Consider the following 19536-nt stretch of genomic DNA (forward strand, 5'->3'; position numbering starts at 1 on the left):
TGCCCTTCCCCTCCACAAATTATACCAACATCAAATAGTGAAAGCAGGGGTTATACCGTGGGGATTTCAGGGTTTCATGCCTGCCAGGCAGGTATTCTACAACTTGATCTATGCTTTATCCTGTGTTACATTTTTTAAGACTTAATTTTTCTTGTGGGGCCTTGCTTTTGCCCAGGCCAGTCTGGATCACAAGAATTCTACTTATGCCTCCATTACAGATGAGATTATATGTATAAACTAACTTATTTGTTGGGATGATAGTGCTTTGTGTCGCAGGGTGGCCTGGAACTGTATTAGTCATCTTCTTATCAAACTTTTATTTTTATTTTTATTTTTGGGTCCGGTCGTGGGGCCTGAACTCTGGGTCTGGGCGCTGCCCCTCAGCTCTTCAGCTCAAGGCTAGTGCTCTACCACTTGAGCCACAGCGCCACTTCCGGCTTTTTTTCTTTTTGCTTATGTGGTGCTGGCGAATCGAACCCAGGGCCTCATGCATGCAAGGCAAGCGCTCTACCACAGAGCCACCTTCCCAGCCCCCTATCAAACTTTTATTTTGTTGATCTTCTCTATTACATATTTGCTTTATGTCATTAATTATTATTCTGTGCATTTTTTCTGCTTCTATACTTGAATTAATTTTGCCTTTATTTTAAGGGTTCCTTATCAAAATAATTATACATACTTAAAATACCTAATACATGCATTTAAAGTTATAACATTTACACTAAATTACACTTTGCCTCCCACAGGTTTTGCTATGTATGGCTGTTACTGTTCAGTTTTAAATATTTACTATTTCCTTTTAATATGAGTTTTTTAATAATAGAAAATATTTTTGACAGTTTTGGGGCTTAATATTGGAATTTTAATTTATATTTTTGTTAATTTTTATTTTACTGTGAAATATATGTTGTGCTATCACTAAATAACTTTATTTTTATAAATATTACACATTTACTGGAAAATATATATTTTGAGGAGAAATATTTGTCCATTAGTTCAATTTTATTAATTTGATATGTTTTCTGCTTAATGATTCATGATTTTACTTTTTTCAAGATTCTGCTTAAATTTCATCTGCTCAATAAGCTTTACAATAAATATTTATATGTATATCTACCTTCTCATCTTCTGACTCCTGGAACCTGTATTTTTACTTATGTATTCATTGTCTTCCTTACGCAAATGTAAACTCAAATATAAACAAGAGCACTAATTTTTTCTTGACCTTCCAGATCATTCATGTACTAAGGAAAATGTGATTATTTTGATGTTAACTTTATCATTTGGTTTTCTGTCCCAATAGATAGTATCAATCATCAGTGCTCACATGCTTATGACACTTAACTAGGTTTTCTATTTCAGAGACTTTTCCATTCAGAGCCATAAGACTTGTAGCTTAAAAAAAAATTCTTATTTTTCCAGACTAGTCTGCAAACCTTTCAATATCTTGTGGCCTTGTCTCTTGTCTCTCATATGGCATTAGTAGGGACATAATGCCCTGGGAGGCTACAAGGGCTTTTTAGCTTCACCTTCTGTTCTTAAATTTTATTTTATTTTTTTATTTTACTTTTTTGGTTGGTCTTGGGGCTTGAACTCTGGGCTTGGGCACTGTCCCTCAGCTCTTCACCTCAAGGCTAGTGCCCTACCACTTGAGCCACAATGCCACTTCTAGCTTTTTTCTGGGCCTCATGCATGTGAGGCAAGCACTCTACCACTGAGCCCACTTCCCATCCCCAGCTGTTGTGTCTTGATTATTCCCTTATACGAAATGTGCAGTATGTATTTGGTTGATGTATTTAACACTTAATTTAGGTTATGTTGCCCTAATTCTTTAATGGTTGACATACTTTTCCCAGGATTGTCAAATCATTATTCATAAGTGATTTTTAAAGAAAAATATTCAGGTTAACAGCATCTTCATGTAATGTGTACTTTTTGTGTATATATGTATATTAAGAAGGGGACATGGAGAGAAGAGGGATGAGTTAAGGAGCTTGACAGAAGAAAGGGAGAATAAGAAAATAGTTTAGGAGAAGAGGGGAAAAAACAGGAGGAGGTGATGGAATTCTGTGGCTAGAGCAGCTTGCTTCTAAAAAATACACATCTTTGGCAAGGTTGGTTTAATTCTTCGTATGTAGTAGATGAATTATTCCATTTTCAATCTACCCTCCTCTTCAATTCATTGAACCTGACTTTGTTTCTTTAATTGTTTTACACTTGTAGCTAAACTGCTGCTTTTTGCCAATGCATGACAGAAGTGAAAGGTTTGACTTACAGTTAATTTTTGGCAAGTTATTGTTTGAGCTGTTCTTTTGGACCTTCAAAATGCAAAATAATTGACTGTCAGTTTGATTGTGTGTGAATGCTTCTAGTTCACTATGTGATCATATCAGGAACGCAAGAGCAGCAAATCTGTCATATTCTTTCGGGAATCCTTTCCTTCAAAATGCTTGAATACATACATGGCAACAGCATATGTAGTAGTGATTCAGGCCTCACATGGAGATGTGACCCCTTCATCTTCTTTTGCAGATTTTGAAATGTTTTTTATTCTCCTTCATAGTGGAAGAAAGGAAGTCTATTTCTTTAATGATTCAATTACTTTATGGAGCTTTAGAAAACATTTTTCAGGTAGATTCAACAGTCTTACCCCTATTGTGTAATTTAGTGGTAAGCTTTTTAAATTCATCATACTTGGGAAAGCTAAGCATTTTATGATCTCCAAAAGCCCAATCCTTGTTTTGTATAGACAATTACCTAAAAGTTCGCATTGTTTAGAATAGGTATTTCAACCATCTCAAGGTTTACTTTTGCTAGAATTCTCAAGTGTTTTCATTTATTGAATATTGAATTGAATTAACACAGACTTTATAATGTTAAAAATACTTTACATTTTCTCATTTTATTTAAAAAATGTAGTTGTGTTCCATATAGCTTGAACTTAATGATAATGAACTTAATAAACTTACACTTAGGTATTATGGCTTTTGCATTTTTGCAAGCACAGGTGAAACTACAAAGTGCGTTTTAACACAGATTTATGTGGTCAAAGCGAAGAAATCAGAATATGATGTGAGAAATACAGAGTACGATTTAGTGGTTACAACAAATAGATGGGCTGTTATCTTGGTGAAAGCTGATTAACAGTACAATTTATTATAGCAACTATATTGTAGAGAACAGAAAATGACATTATTGCTACTTAATAAATACTGACAATGTCTCATGACAATATGTATTGATGAAGTATCATTTCAAATGTTTACCAAGTTTTAGTTAAATTTTGTAGCTGTTTTGATGTTGGAATATAATTTCTTTTTTATAGTTTCTTTTTGCTGGCTCTGGGGCTTGAACTCAGGGCTTGGGTGGTATTCTGAGCTTTTTGTGCCCAATTCTGCCTTAGCCACAGCTCCATTTCCAGCTTTAATCAGAGATAAGAATCTTAAGGACTTTCCTGCCAGAGTTGGTCTCAATTCTCAGCTATCAGCCTCCTGAAAAGTTGGGATTATAGGGATGAGACACTGGCCCCTGGCTTAGAATACAAATTTGAAAAGCACATTTCTTTTGAAAAGAAAATAGCCAACAGGCTGAGAATGTGGCTTAGTGCTAGAGTGCTTGTCTAGCATGCATGAAGCCCTGGGTTTGATTCCTCAGTACCATATAAACAGAAAAGGCCGGAGGTGGTGCTGTGGCTCAAGTGGTAGAGTGCTAGCCTTGAGCACAAGCATGGCGCAGGGACAGTGCTCAGACACTGAGTTCAAGCTACAGGACCGGCAAAAAAAGAAAAAAAAAAGCCATCAATCAGTTTACTTTTTGGTATATAAAGATACATTCTAATTCAGATATTTAGAATCTGAAAGAATTTTAATGGAGGAAGCAATTACCATGATAAATGTAACTGAATTGGAAATGGACATATAAGGTATCAATATTCTGAAACAGAAAAAGAACCAATAAATATCTTAAAGATAAAAGAATTGTGAGTAAAGGACAAGATGAATTTATTGCAGATGAATCATGTCTGACAAAATGAATAGTTGTTTAAAATATAACTGTAGGATTAACATGGGCAAAGTGATAGTGGTTTTTGAACTTCAAACAAATGTTTGTTGTAGCATTTCCAAACTAAATTCTAAATTATAATAGGAATAATCTGATGGACTTAATTATGGGAAACTGATAAGTCTACATAACACCCAATGTATTTTTATAAACAACCTCAACCTGATTATGGGGTTAGATGAGAGTGACAGAGTTCACTTGAGAGGTTTGGGTTCCTCCTACAGCTGCGACACACTGTGCAATTCATATAAAAGAACAATGTAGATCAAACAAGTATTACAGCTTCTAATGAGTTTTCCTTATTCACCTCCCTAATTAATTAGGTTAAATCCCCTCATAACAACTGTAGAGTATCCACAGATAGTTTTGTATCAGGAGTCCAAAAACATGTCTTAACTCTTATTTTTATAAACAAAGTCCCATTGGAATTCAGCTATGGTCATTAGTTCTCATACTTACAGTTCTTTTTTGTCTGCAGTAGCAGAGTTTAGTAGTTGAGACTGAAATTATACAACCTGCGAAGCCTAAAATATTATTTGACCTTTCACCAAAAACTATTTGCTAAGCCCTCGCTTAATAAGTGCCTTTTAAAAATATACCTGAAGAAGTATTTCAATCATTCTCCATTCTAGGCATAAGTAGAATTTTGTGTGCTTCATAGAAGCCAAATTAAATGTGTACGTATTATTCCACTTAGGGTTTATTCTTTCCTGGGCTCTTTCATGTTTCATGAAAATCGACCCATTCTTTCTGAAAGTAAAAGTCTGAAAGGAGTATATTATCACTGCTTTCATTCAATTTCATGAAATTTTATTTGATTTCAACAATTTTGGCATCAAAAAAGGAGATAGTGACATATCAATAGAGTTGTGGGGATTAAGAATGGAATAAAGCATAGAAAACCTTTGTTTTTGTTTCAATATAGCAAGGTATTTTAGGCCTGATTGTGTAGTAATCTAGTTATATTAGATCTATTTTAAAATAAGTGTCATCAGACTTATCTTGTACCTTTTGCTCACATACATTCACATTATCCATCAATATAAGAATTAAAGAAATTTTTTATTTTAATGTAGAAGCTAGGTAAATATTTATGGCTTGAATGGCAATTTTCTAATGATCATTGTATTAGTTTATTACTCAGATACATGAATGCTTACTGTATGCCATTCATTTTCATTGGGATTGAACAAAACAGATGACATCCCTAATGTGGGAAGTTATACAGTAAATTAGATTATAAAGAATTAATTATAAGTAATTATAGCCTAGAAAATGGAAAGGGGCATTTAGGAGTGATTTTGCTTTGTTGTTGTTGTTTTTGCTTTCTGTTTTTGTCCGTCTTGGGGCTTGAACCCTGAGCCTGGGCGCTGTCCTTCAGCTCTTCAGCTCAAAGCTAGCTTCCTACCACTTGAGCCACAGTGCCACTTCCGGTTTTCTGGTGGTTTGTTAGAGGTAAGAGTCTCACGGAAGCCCGGCTCAGGTGGCTAATGCCTGTAATCCTAGCTACTCAGGATGCTGAGATCTGAGGATCGCACTTCTGGCTTTTTCCTTATGTAGTGCTGGGGAATAGAACCCAGGGCCTCAAGCATGCAAGGCAAACGCTCTACCACTGAGCCACCGTCCCAGCCCTAAAAAGGCATTAATAAGTATCATGACAGATTGAAGCAGAACATGGCTAAGGGAGGCTGGTGTTTAAAAGAATGCTGTTATACCAAATAATTTTGCTTTTACATACTTCTGTGATAGGTCATGCCTGAGAAGATGTTCTGCAGAACTAGTTTGTTTTTGTTTTTTTAAATTAGTCATGGGGCCTGGACTCTAGGCCTGGGCACTGTCACTGTCCCTCAGCTCTTCAGCTCAAGGCTAGCGCTCTACCACTTGAGCCACAGTGCTACTTCTGGCTTTTTTCTTTTTGCTTATGTGGTGCTGAGGAATTGAACCCAGGGCCTCATGCATGCAAGGCAAGTGCTCTACCACTGAGCCACCTTCCCAGCCCTAGGAAAGTCTGTGAGACTCTTATCTCCCATAAACCACCAAAAAACAGAAGTGGCACTGTTGCTCAAGCGGTATAGTGCTCGCCTTGAGCTGAAGAGCACAGGGACAGTGCCCAGGCCCAGAGTTCAAGCCCCACAACCAACCCAAAAACAAAAAGAGTCTCACGGACTTTCCTGCCCAGGCTGGCTTTGAACCACGATCCTCAGATCTCAGCCTCCTAGGTAGCTAGAATTACCAGCGTTAGCTACCAGCACCCAGCTAGGAGTGATTTTGATCAGGAAGTTTGAATAGCAAAATAAACATTAGTGAAGGACGCTTTGCATTGAGAACAGAAAAAGGGAAATCATTATGAAACAATTTAGAATAGCTTTTTAAAAGACCAAGTTGAAACTCCTAAAAAAGGAAGAAAAAGATTCAATGTGTTGATTGTAGTAAAAGAAGTTGTATGTGTATGTGTGTGTGTGTATGTGTGTGTGTCTGTCTGTTGTGTTATGGTCTATATTTTAGAAAGCATCTCCATTATTTTGGAAATAATAGAAAATGTTGGGGGGGGGGTAAGAGTAAAAGTAAAGGGACAGGGAGAAAAAAAATGCCATAAGCAAAGTAAGCCAGACCCAAAGAAACATAGGGTGCATAGTTGCCCCTCATTAGTAGTAATTAGAGTATGCCTGTAAATCTACAAGCAAATACAATGAATGGTAAAAGACAAAATTTGCACTTGGACGTGATAAATTAAACATTCACAAAATGAGACCAAAGGATGATACTCATGGGAGAGAATCAAAAGGGCTCAATAGCTATGTGCATATGATCATATAAAATGATGTTTATCAAAATGAACTCCAAGAAATGGAAAAAACCCTATATATTTTGTGTCTATGTAAAAGTATTAGAGAGAGCAGAGTTTGAAATTCCAAATTATGTGTTCCTAAGTATTCAAATAATTCAAATAATTGTTTTCTTTTTAAGTTTTAAAAATTATGTTATTACTCAATTGTTGTATAAATAGGCTATAATTTTATAGATCAAGTTATGAATATAATGTGTCTTGATCAGTGTCACCCCTTCCATTTCTATTTTCCCCCTCCCATTTCTACAAAAGTTACATAATTAAATTTTTTATACAGTGTACATTGAATACAATGACTGTATTTGCTCACCTTTCCTCCCTGAGTTCATGTGCTGTCCTCTCATTGCCCTCTCCCTTCCTGAAAATGTTTCCACTTCTTGGGCATTCATTTTGTTGATTAGTTTGTTAGTTACACCATTAGTCAGTTTGATCAATATTTTTTAAGCAGAAATGCAGATATGTGATTTAAAATAAGAGACAAGGCCCTATATAGGTATCTACAGAAAAAAGTGAAGAGTGAGAAGAGAGAAAATATTAAAATAGGGTTAACTCTTGAAGATATTGAGATTAGTACTTGGTTCTTTAGCTAAGTGGAAGCTAATTAGAATGTCACTCAGTGGATATGGGCAGCTATTATGCATCCTGATGAAACAAGACCTTCTACTCTGAAAGTGATGAGTTTAGGGACATTTAAATAAAACTATACCTCATAAGGAGGCTGTGATGTTTGATTTGAGAGTAGAATGTAGATTTCTTTTAAATGCTTATGTTTCACAAAAAATGGCTTTTAACCATTTACAGAGTTAAATATTCTGCTTTGTCTCCTTCACATTTGTGTCTCATTATTTCCTTGTTTGCGTTTACATGTAGGAAATAAAAATAATAATTAAATAGAATTCATAAATAAATCTATAGAACTGATAGAGATTTATTTTATTATATATATTTGTATTGGCCTTTGTTATTCATGGAACTACTCAATATATAAAGGGTGGCACCCTATGCTACAAATTGGCAGCTCTGGAAGACTGTCAAGAAAAGGAGACAGTCTTATATTTGAGAATTGTTATTATGATATTATTACCTATTAATTCCATTGTTTTGGCTAGGTGTTAGAATTTGTAATCATTCAACTTTTTATTCCTTTTTATTCAACTTTTTATAACTGTTTCCATAAAAAATGTGGTAATTTTTTTGTAGTATTTACTACGCTTTAAAATTTTATTGTTAAGATGCTGTACAGAGAGGTAACAGTTACATGAGTAAGGCAATGACTACATTACTTGTTGATACTTGTTACCCTTTCCCTTCCTTGTTGTTGTCTCCCACTATCCTTCCCTCCTCCAGTACCTCACTCCTCCTCTCCCTCCGATCCCTGTCTGAACTTGTAAAGTTTGTTTCCAATATACTGTACTGTGGATGTCCTTGTTACATTGGGTCATCCTGTGTCCTTGTTTCAGAGTTTTGTTATTTCCCTTCTGCTCTTAGATTAAATATATATGTATACATAAGATGCAGCGCACCAAAATCAAGTACAGTGACAACAGGGGACATGCCATAGGGGAAAGAACATAGAGAAGAAACAACATCAACAAAAATAAAATGGCATGGTACATTTAAGACAATAACAATAAAGACAGACTTCTTGTGACCATATCTTGGGGTTCATTTCACTTAACATCGTCTTATACAGTCATTTGTACATGGCCTTTGAGCTTTTCAGCTCATCTGATAAGATTATCCTATACATAATACTCATTTTTGCAAATAAGGAAACCCATAGGACCTAAATTTCTTTGGCACTGGGTAACTTCGCTTAATATGATTTTTTCCCAAGTCTTTTCCATTTCCTAACAAATGGGGAAGTGTGGTACTTTTTCAGATACTCCTTTTTTTTTTGGTCGGTTGCGGGGCTTGAACTCTGGGCCTGGGTGCTGTCCCTCAGCTCTTCAGCTCAAGGCGAGGGCTCTACCACTTGAGCCACAGCACCACTTCCAAGTGTGGTACTTTTTGATGGAAGCATAGAATTCCATTATAAATACCACATTTTCTTTATCCACTCGTCTACTGAGGGGCATCTGGGTTGGTTCCATATCTTTACTATGGTGAAAGAAATGCTGCGATAAACATAGTTGTGCTGGTAGCTTTAGTATGGCCTTGTTTGTGATCATTTGGGTAAATGACGGGGTAAATTTTTATTGAATGGTTTTGCATTAGTGTATTTACTTGGGCACTGACTCAGAAATTTATAATGGGATATAAGTGGTAGCTCAGTAGTACTAGTTTTTATAAGCAATTATGAACAATTCTCTTGATGAATTAGTCTGAGAAACATGATATGAATATTTCTGTATTGCATTGAAGGAGGGAGACTTATAAAATATAAAATCACATAGTAACTCCATTGCTTAATGAACATTTGAAACTGGGTATATATGGTTGAAATTGAATTCTGGGTTCTGTCCTAACATAGAAAAGTGTCTTTTGGCAAATTAATTTCTCTATGCGTTAGTTGAAATATCAATAAAATGGGAATAATGATACTATATACCTTTTAGAGTGTTTGTGATGTTGAAAAGAGTAAAAATACATAAAATAACACTTGTATTCAGAGAATGCATATGTGTTTGCTATTTCTTTTTCATTTTTAGTTTTCAGATGTAAGGGTATCTTTTTTTCTGATTTTTTTGCCTCTTGTGAATTACAAAAATATGAGAAAATGTTATTGCCAGTTCTAAAATGTGAAGTGATTTGAAAGCAGTACCGTTTTGTTTTAAAGCTCAAATAACAGGTACAATTGTCCTAAAAGGAGACTACTTAACCTTTGACTAGCACTGAAAGAATCAAAGTTGTTTTTATTCTTCTTATAGAAGGCAAAAGACAAATAAATGATAAGAAAATAGCTCATTATTGAAGACACCTTCAAAAAGCAATTTCAAACACCATTTTTATGTTCTGAGGTTACTATTTAGTCAGTAAAAATGTCTAAAATAATTTAGAAAACTGTAAAATTAAAAAGCAGTGGGTTTTAATATAGATTGTACTGGAAATCTTATATGAAGTTTTGTGAACACTGTTCTAGAGGAAAAGGTATTTGGTTTTATCATCATTTACCATCATTACAGGTAATCAAATGTTGTGTCAAGCAGCAACAGCTTTTCAGTAAATTTTCTGAGCTAATGCTTTATATAGAGAAAAATGTTAATTTTCTTTTTTTTTGAAATTTCAGAATTTTAAATTTTTCTGTACCTTCATATTTCTTAAGGCATGTTTAGGAATAAAAATATTCTATAAATGTTTGCTTCAAAACAATTATCATATCAATATAATTAATTTATCCCTGAATATTTCTACTCATACTGCTCAATGAATTGTGAAATAAATTATGTGAAAGAAGATAAGGGAAAGTTGGAATGAAAAGAATTTCAGTAATTTCTAAAATCATGCAAACATGTTCTGTTTCTTCTTAACAAGTGTTTAAGTTCATGTTCTGGTTTTTATTTGTTTGTTTTGTTTTGTTTTACTTTGCTTTTCTTTGAACTCAAGACTAGCATTCAATGACTTGAGCTCCATTTCCAGTATTGTTGTAGTTTATTGAATATAAGAGTATGACTGACTACTTGCCTTGGCTGTCTTCGAATTGCAATCTCAGATCACAGCCTCCTCAGTACTAGGATTACAGTATTGGCCACTGGTGCCCAGTTACATTGTTGTTGTTGTTTTTAGCTAATTTTACTAAAATAACTTCAAGAATTTTAAAATAATTCTAATTCATATCATTATATAATTATTTTATAATAATTTAAAATAATTAGTTGATGGATTTTTAGAAAGGGCACACATTCCAAGCTCAAAAACTTTTAAAGTTTTTAGTTAAAGGAGACTGAGTAAATAATTCAGAAATGCATTGTTTACCTGTTAATAATTAAGCAGGTTAGACTGTGTACTTGTTATAATCATTGACTTTTAATATATTTATTTGTTGGTGTGTTGGTTTTAAAGAATTTATTTAGGGCATTCTGCTATTGGGAAATAAAAACAAACAGTGAAGCTGCATAATAAAGGAAAGGGCTTGGGTTACTTTTAAAGAGACAAGAGAAATAAGTAAGTTGACTGGATTTTTAGGGTTAAAAGCAGAATTAAATGCATAATCATATATATACACATATATATGTATGTATATAAATATATATGTATATATATAAAGAGAGAGAAAGAGACACAGAGAGAGAGAGCTGTGTTTGGAAGAGCCATTGTCATGCCTAACGAGAATAAAATAATTGAATCAAGGGAATGACCTTTGTTGTGGGCCTAGAGTTTCAGCTCAATTAAATCAATGGATTCAATTTACTTTTACATGGCTTTCCTATGACATTAGATAGGGCACTGTTAGGAAGAATTCTTTTTTTGGGGGGGTGGGTTTGGTCGTGGGGCCTGAACTCTGGGCCTAGGCGCTATCTCTCAGCTCTTCAACTCAAGGCTAGCGCCGCACCACTTGAGCCACAGCGCCACTTCTGGCTTTTTTCTTTTTGTTTATGTGGTGCTAAGGAATGGAACTCAGGGCCTCAGGCATGCAAGGCAAGCGCTCTACCATGGAGCCACCTTCCCAGCCCCAGGAAGAATTCTTAAAGTCTACCATAGAACTTATCAAATCTCTCTGGTGTTTGACAAACTGTGTTTCACAAAGCCAGAATAAATACATTTTAGGAATGAGCAGTATGGGTGGACTGAAACTTGACTAGCTTTTTTTAGTCTTGGAGAGATTGCATCTTGTTGGCTATATAAATGTTCAGGTTCTTTTAGGCTATCTTCTAGGATCACTACTTTTCATTTACCAATTTTCATTATATATACTAAGCTTTACATTTAATTTTTTATTTTATGAAGACATTTAATTTTTTTCTATAATTGTTGGTAAAGAATGGCTTTCGACAATTTCTACTTTGTCTTTTAAAAGGGCCTCATTTAAATCCTAATGTTGGTGAAGAATTAACAGAAAGAGTCATAGCTTATATGTTTAACCAGTGACTTTTGAATGACATGTAATGCCATAGATTAAAAAATATTTCTCCTCTGGAAATGGACATCATGATTTTGTAGTTGAGAAAAAATTGGGACATTATTAAACTTTTTTGAATTCTACTAATTCTACTACCAAACTGATTTGGAAAAGCTTCAATTGTTCTCATGGTATTATTTTGTCACTAAATCATTAACATGAACATTTCAGGTACTTTTCCTTTTAATATTATTCATAGTACATAAATGTAGCCCCAATCTTCACAACCTTGCTATGTTACATAATGTGCTTTTACCTGAAGACTTAAAGATGCAATCAATTAAAATTTGTTTGATAGGAATTAAGTAGATAGTATTATAGGTAGATAGTTGCTGTTAATTTTACAAAAAGCAAATCCCATTTTCCTTTTTCTTTATTTTTTTCTTATAGTCAATTTTTAATTTGTTTTTTTCTGCTTTCTTAAAAAGTTGTAGCTTATACAAAAAATATTAGTAATAAAAACAGATATTTTCACCTGCTTTTCAAAACTGGAGAAGTCTAATAATATAACATATAATTTATTCTGAAAAATAAACTATGTAACATGTTTCAGTGTTTTTTTTGTTTTCAGTGTTTTATGTTTAAATTATAAAAATTGGTTAAATTTTAGGATTAGTATATTTTATTTTATATTATTGTAATGATGATGTGCAGAAGGGTTGCAGTTACGTAAGTAAGGTAATGAGTACATTTCTTATGGAACATTGTTACCCCTCTCCCTTGTTTTCACTCACTTTTCCTCCCAAGTCCCAAGTTGTAAAGTTCATTTCCAACAGTGTCTTATGAGTATGTCTGTTACATTAGTTCACCCTTTGTCCTTTGTCTAACCATTTTGTTATTCCTCTTCCCAAATCAGATAACCATACTAGCAAGACACTGGGTACCAAAATAAAAAAACAATGTCTGTTTGTTAGTGTTGGAACTTAAACTCAGGGGCTGGGCATTGTCCCTAAGCATTTGCACCCAAGGCTAGCTCTCTTATCTCTTTGAGCTCCACAGCTCCACTTCCAGCTTTTTGGTGGTTAATTGGAGATAAGAGTCTCTAGGACTTACCTGCCTGGGCTACCTTTGAACCATGATCCTCAGTTCTCAGCCTCCTGAGTAGCTAAGATTACAACAAGCTTCATTGGCATCTTGTTTATAACCTGTTTTAAGCTTAACAATTTACTCAGAATTTTCACTTACTATTTTTAAGGATCAATTAACATTGTATCACATAAATTTTACCTGGTTAGCATTATGAAATATTTAGGTTTTTATTATACATGCATTTCTTTCACTACTATTTAGATTAATATCATTTTATGTATATTTACTTTATTATTTCAGATTACTACTGATTACCATGTTATTTATATTATCTTATATATTTAAACATACTATAAATATGAAATTCATTTATAAAATATTTTGTATTTTAACTAGAATTCAAAATTCTACTCAAGTTTACTCAATTTATTAGCATATTTTGCATAATTTAAAAAATATTATAATTGTATATAGACAGCCATATGAAGATTACACATATTAAAATGTGTAACCTTATATTTTGTTGACCTCAATTTTGTTAAAGATAAGTTCCTATAATTTTTAGTTCTATATACTAAAATTCGCATTTTTTATATATTTGTTTTTAAATTTTCTTATTATTAAAAATAAAAGTGATGTTCAGAAGGATTACAGTTATATATATATATCAGGTAGAATACCTTTTTTTTGTTTTTTGTCGGTTGTGGGGCCTGAACTCTGGGCCTGGGCGCTGTCCCTCAGCTTTTCAGCTCAAGGGTAGCGTTCTACCACTTGAGCCATAGCACCACTTCTGGCTTTTTTCTGCTTATGCGGTGCTGCGAAATAGAACCCAGGGCCTCATGCATGCAAGGCAAGCAACTCTACCACTGAGCCACCTTCCCAGCCCTACATTTCTTTTTGTACATATATTTCTACATATATATGTAGAACTATAAATGTATAAGTGTAAAACTTTGATGTTTTTATTAGTTACAATTACATATGCCAACCTGATCTTTATTTTAATTCCTGGTAAATTATGGAACATTTATTTTTCTTCCACATAATCAGTTATCTAACTATCATCTGTAGGAATGCTTTCATACTAGTCATACAAGTCACTATGGCCTGTCCTACTTCTTCAAATTCCACTATCATCCTATTACTTGTATTTAAATTATTGTAAAACCTCCCATATTCTCCACCCCATTTCCAGAGGACTGGGACCTCTGGGTTTTTTTTCCTGTTTAAATTGAAATTTTTTTTATTATTGTTCATGTCAAGCTTGGTGTTTTGAGCTAAATTTAATGAATCAGAATTACTGAAGATGATTTTAGTTTAGTGTTTTATTTTTTAAGATTTTTCTGTATTCCAAACCCTGTGTATCAAAACTATTTACATGAATGAGCTTCTTGTATAGCAATACTTGTGTTAGAAAAATTATGTAAATGACCAAGATTTTATTTTGCCATTTCTAGTTTATTATTTCTGTCATCTATTTCTTACTGGTCTTAGCCAGTTATAAGTAATTTTCTTTTTTAAATTTCTTTTAGTCTAAGGAAGATTATTTAGTGATGATTGTTAGATTGACTCAAGCATATGAAATATGGTGCTATTTTCATAAACTTGGCTTGTTTATGTTTTTGAATTAATGAACTGATAATTATTTTTCTTTTTAAGTTCTATAAATGTTTATTAAATTTTTGATAGACACTAAAATTTAGGGAAGATAAAAATGAATACTTTTAACAACTTAATACATTATTAATAAAAGTATGTCCACTCTTTGATGAATGCAAGCCGATTGTGTTAAACAGAGAATATATATTATCTCATGTAATCCTGAAACAGACTAAATGGTCTCCATGTAATTGTCAATCTCCATAATTTCTTTTGGATTTCTTCATTTTTGTCATCTCTTCTGAAAAACTGTATTGTTTGGACCTATTAACAAATGGTGCTGGCAAAAGGTAGAAAAGTAAAGTTAGATCTTTGCACCTTCATGAAGATTATTAGTATATATGGCATCAAGGTCTTTATTGAGAATTCACAGCAAATTTAGATCACTTTCCAAGGACCTACAACATCAGATTCAATTTTTAATAACAACCGTTGTTTCTAGGTAAGTCATCTATACTGAATGTCCATCAAATTGTCTTAAAGGCACGTTAACATCCTGACTACAACTATGTCTCAGCTTTGATTGTATAATATTAAATGAATTTAATGGAAAAAAGTTTAAAAATGATTCATCCATGTTTTTTCTGACTCATTTCTGTCTACAAATCTGGGTAGAACTCTACAACTAGCAGTGTTGTGAAGAGAGGAAATATAAAGCATTGTTCCAATGTTGGTGTCTTGGGTAATAAAGACCATTTCAAACTACGTAATTATGGTACCCTCATCTTCTCCCTTATTTTTTTGCACCCTTGATCTTTTAATGTTCTTTAGATTTTATGTTTATGTAAATGTCTCCAACGTTACTGTTATTTATATGATGAAGTCTGAGTCTTGGTAAATGTCAACTCACCAGTGCTTTCATTTGTTATACCTTTTAATGTTTGAGACATCTCTGTTACATAGAATAATCAAATAAATTGGTTGAGACTGCTTTAGAAACTTAAAAATTAGCTACAATTATTAATATAATTAGCCTTTTAAAACATGTAAATTAAAATATAGATACAATCATTAATGTAAATTAAGAAAACTTTTATAATACCTACTAATTATTGGGTTTATATTGAATCATTGTGCTACCTTTCACTGCATAGTTATACTGCATATACATCAGAATAAGTTAAGTTTTATTTTTTATTTTTCTTTTTAAAATTATAAGATTTAGTTGGCTTAAACAAACTTAGCTACCAAGTTCTGATATCTAGTTTAATTATAATGTTATGATTAAAGTACATTTTCTTTTTCATGAAGAGTTATAATTTTAAGTATCTTTGTTTTATTATAGGTATATAAAACAAAGTGTTTGAGCTGTCCATTAAAACCCTGAAGATTGAAGGTAGTGTCCAATAATATTTAATTATGATTTTTTTCTTTTAAAATGTTTTGTTATTTGGAAAACTTTGGATTTATTAATTTATTTTTCCTTACATACTAAATATCATTTTCTAAGCCTTCCTAAAGTAATCTGAAATAAGTAAGAACCCATGTCATCTAAAAATATTTAAGAATAGTCAAGTGTGGTTTTATTCCTTCTTCCTTCTGTATGGGAATATATGATGTCTTTTACCTGCCCCGTTTTGTTATAAGTTTAAATCAATCCAATTTTAAACCTTTCCTTTCTTAGATAAACATATTAGCTCAGAGGACCAAAGTCAATACACATTACCCCTCAGAAATAGCTTTACAATTTACTATAAGGGATAAAAATACATTTGTTGGGGACAATAATATAGCTCAAATGACATTTAATAGCACTGCTAGCCAGAAGTCGAGAATTTCAGGAAAGAAGTTTACAATAGATGTATGTTGGTGCATTGTGTATAAAGAACTCATAGGGTTTGAAAAAGGTGTCAGACAGGAGGGGACTGTAATTACTTTGTTTTGTACATGCACAGTTAGACTTTCCAGCAAGAATAACATGGTAGAGTAATTTATTATAGAAGAGAAAATCCTAGATTACATTGGAGGAGGATGGGGTGATGAAATCCAACCATCAGTTTTGTGAATGCATACACGTGAACATGTTTTTAATTTCTTTACCTCAGTACACACCTAAAACATACCATTTATCAGTAGGATATGCAAATTGTTCCAAATGTAGCAGCAGTACTTTCACCTGAATGTCAAAACTGTCAGAGAGCTTTAAATCAATCTTTATATCATTTTTTTAAAAACCAAACAGCCCTAAGATTGAGGTACCAAACTCTGAAAACACTTTATTCCCATACTTCCAAAAAGCTCCTGTATGTCAACAGGGTAATGTCAAAGTTCTAATTCACCTGCTTTCTAATTTTAACCTTTTAAGGATTTTATTTTATTTGGCTTAATTACGATATTTTCTACAAATTAATGATAAATGCCTTGATTAATAAAACCAAATGTCAGAGAAAATGACAACTTGATGAAAAATTAGTACTCGACAATATTTTAAGGTACGGAAGTACTAAGGATGTACTTTTAAATCTCATATTTCATCTGCTTTTTCTGTAGGTAAGTTGTCACAATTCTCTTTGTTACATAGGTTTTTATAATCACATGTTTAATTGCATTTTATTAAGGAAATATTCATCTGTTGTTTTTACTCCTAATATAGACAAAAATATAGTCTTAATTTTATCTCTTTTGTCCCAAAATTTTGTTTTATATTTTACAGAATCAAAGGAAGCTATATTTTTGGGTGGTTAAAGTAATGAAGTTACCATACAAACAATTTAGTTTACAATATGTGTCTAAGTACTGTGTGGCTGGTTATATGTGTTTGGGGTGTGTGTGTGTGTGTGTGTGTGTGTGTGTGTGTGTGTGTGTGTGTGTGTGTGTGTGTGTGTGTGTGTGTGTGTGTGTGTGTGTGTGTGTGTGTGTGTGTGTGTGTGTGTGTGTGTGTGTGTGTGTGTGTGTGTGTGTGTGTGTGTGTGTGTGTGTGTGTCTGTGTCTCTGTGTCTGTGTATTTCCATAATCTCCTAGTATAAAATGCAGTCATTGGTGGTTGGATGTCTTCCATACTATTCACTCATTTTGTTATTAACATTTGGCCTCCCCAAGAGATACATTTTGGCTTAGGAATTTCCTTTTTGCATTGATGATAAAGATATATTGTATACATTGTTAAGTGGCCACTCTTTCATGCAACTATTTATAGTTAATAATTTTTTCACACACAACTCTTTTTTTATTGTGAAAATACCGTACAGAGGCGTTACAATTCCGTGAGCAAGGTAATGAGTACATTTCTTATCAAGCATTGTTGCCTCCTCCTTTGTTTCCTCTTACCATACCCTCCCATCTCCCCCTCCCACCCCCCCACTTTAAAGTTGTAAAGTTCGTATTGTACATCTCATTGTTGCAATGGGTCCACCTGTATCCCTATTTAAACAATTGCTTTTTTCCCTTCCCCTCCACAAATTATACCAACATCAAATACAGTGAAAATAGGGGTTATACTGTGGGGGAGGGACATACAGAGCAACAAAGAAATACCTTATAAATATGTTAGAAACAATAGCAAGCAAGGAAAAAACATTTGAAAAATTTTTAAAAAGAAAACTCTAGAAACAAAAAAGTGTATATTTTCCCAGAGGTACAGTTAAAAGAACTGAATATAGATAAAGGTCTCAAATTTGTTTTTCTCTTCTAAGTTATTTATTAACTCAATATACAGAAGAATGATAAATATGACTATTATTATACTTTTACTGTAAATCATGGTATTGAAATATTTCATGTATTTTAGCATCTTACAAATACTATCATTTTAAAATATGAATATATACATATTCAAAGAATATAAAAAAATTGTACTATGCCGGATTATAGCCCATTTTTGTTTGTTTTCATATTTTATAGATAAAGCTGCCAAACAAATGAGAAACTACAAATGACCTCTTTTGTGTTGTCCTTTTGTTTTGGTTGATTGTTCAGGATAAAAAGACCCATGTAATACACTGTCAGTGAAGTGGACTCACTTTGACCATCTGTTCATGAAAAACATGATGGTCATACCTATCAACAGAAATTTTTGCCAAATAATGTTAGAATCACTTTTTTTCTGCAATATACTGGGAAATTTTTCAGGCATATTGCTCTGCAGGGTAAGATAAATAAAAATGAGTGTGGATCAACATTTTTGTGAACACAGTATATGCTAGTCTCAAGGGAAAATATTCTTCAGGGTAGGTTTTTAGCAATATTTAAAATTGGAAGTGAATTCTGTTGAATCTTTCCTTAGTTGGCTCCCAGTTTTATTATTTTTGTGTTTTGCCTGGTTCCAGGCATCCAGTCTGTACTGGCAAAGCTACTTGATGAGTGGAGGCCACCAGCATTACTGCCCTTACTGCTTACATACCTGCCATGAATAATAGCTCTGTCAGCTAGGTAATTATTGCTTTGTAACTGCCTCTGCTGTATCTTAGCGGATCATTGTCCAGAGAAGTGTAAGTTCTATTATAACACAAGGCTTCAGTTACATTCTGTATCTGAATTTATTTTCATGCAAAATTATCCATTCTTGTTTACGTAACAATAAATCATACACACGCACACAAACATACACATATACAAACACACATAGTTTTTGATAGTTCCTAAACTATGTTCCCCTCTTACTTTTTCTATGATTTTAACAATTTATTTCTGCATGACACAATCATATTTAATGTTTGATAATAAAAATTGTTTATTCACATTTATAATTTTGTAAAATTTTAGTTGACATTCTGTTTTTTGAGGTAAATTCTATGAAGGGAATGCTCTACTTTCTCTTAAAATATCTATGACAAAGAAGGTATGAAATCCAAAATAATTTGTAAAATGCTTATGTATGTTCTTACATTGTTCTTAAGAATGAAGACAACTAATTTAAAATTCCACATAATCATCAGGTTAA

The 19536-nt window shown here is 33.0% G+C and overlaps 1 protein-coding gene across 11 annotated transcripts in view; it reads left to right on the plus strand.

The window, feature by feature from the left end:
* Positions 1-19536, plus strand: part of Zbtb20 (zinc finger and BTB domain containing 20) — a 730255-nt gene that overhangs the window by 111613 nt on the left and 599106 nt on the right. For 9 of the 11 annotated variants that reach the window (XM_070030175.1, XM_070030177.1, XM_070030174.1 and 6 more), the window contains one exon: positions 15943-15993. The exons of the other annotated variants lie outside the window; for them this stretch is intronic. The gene's annotated coding sequence lies outside the window, so the exon portion shown is untranslated. The remainder of the gene's footprint in view (positions 1-15942; positions 15994-19536) is intronic. 11 annotated transcript variants of the gene reach the window in all.

The sequence above is a fragment of the Dipodomys merriami genome, unplaced genomic scaffold (assembly GCF_024711535.1).
Source record: "Dipodomys merriami isolate MVZ:Mamm:240054 unplaced genomic scaffold, mDipMer1.0.p SCAF_2, whole genome shotgun sequence".
Taxonomy (NCBI): domain Eukaryota; kingdom Metazoa; phylum Chordata; class Mammalia; order Rodentia; family Heteromyidae; genus Dipodomys; species Dipodomys merriami.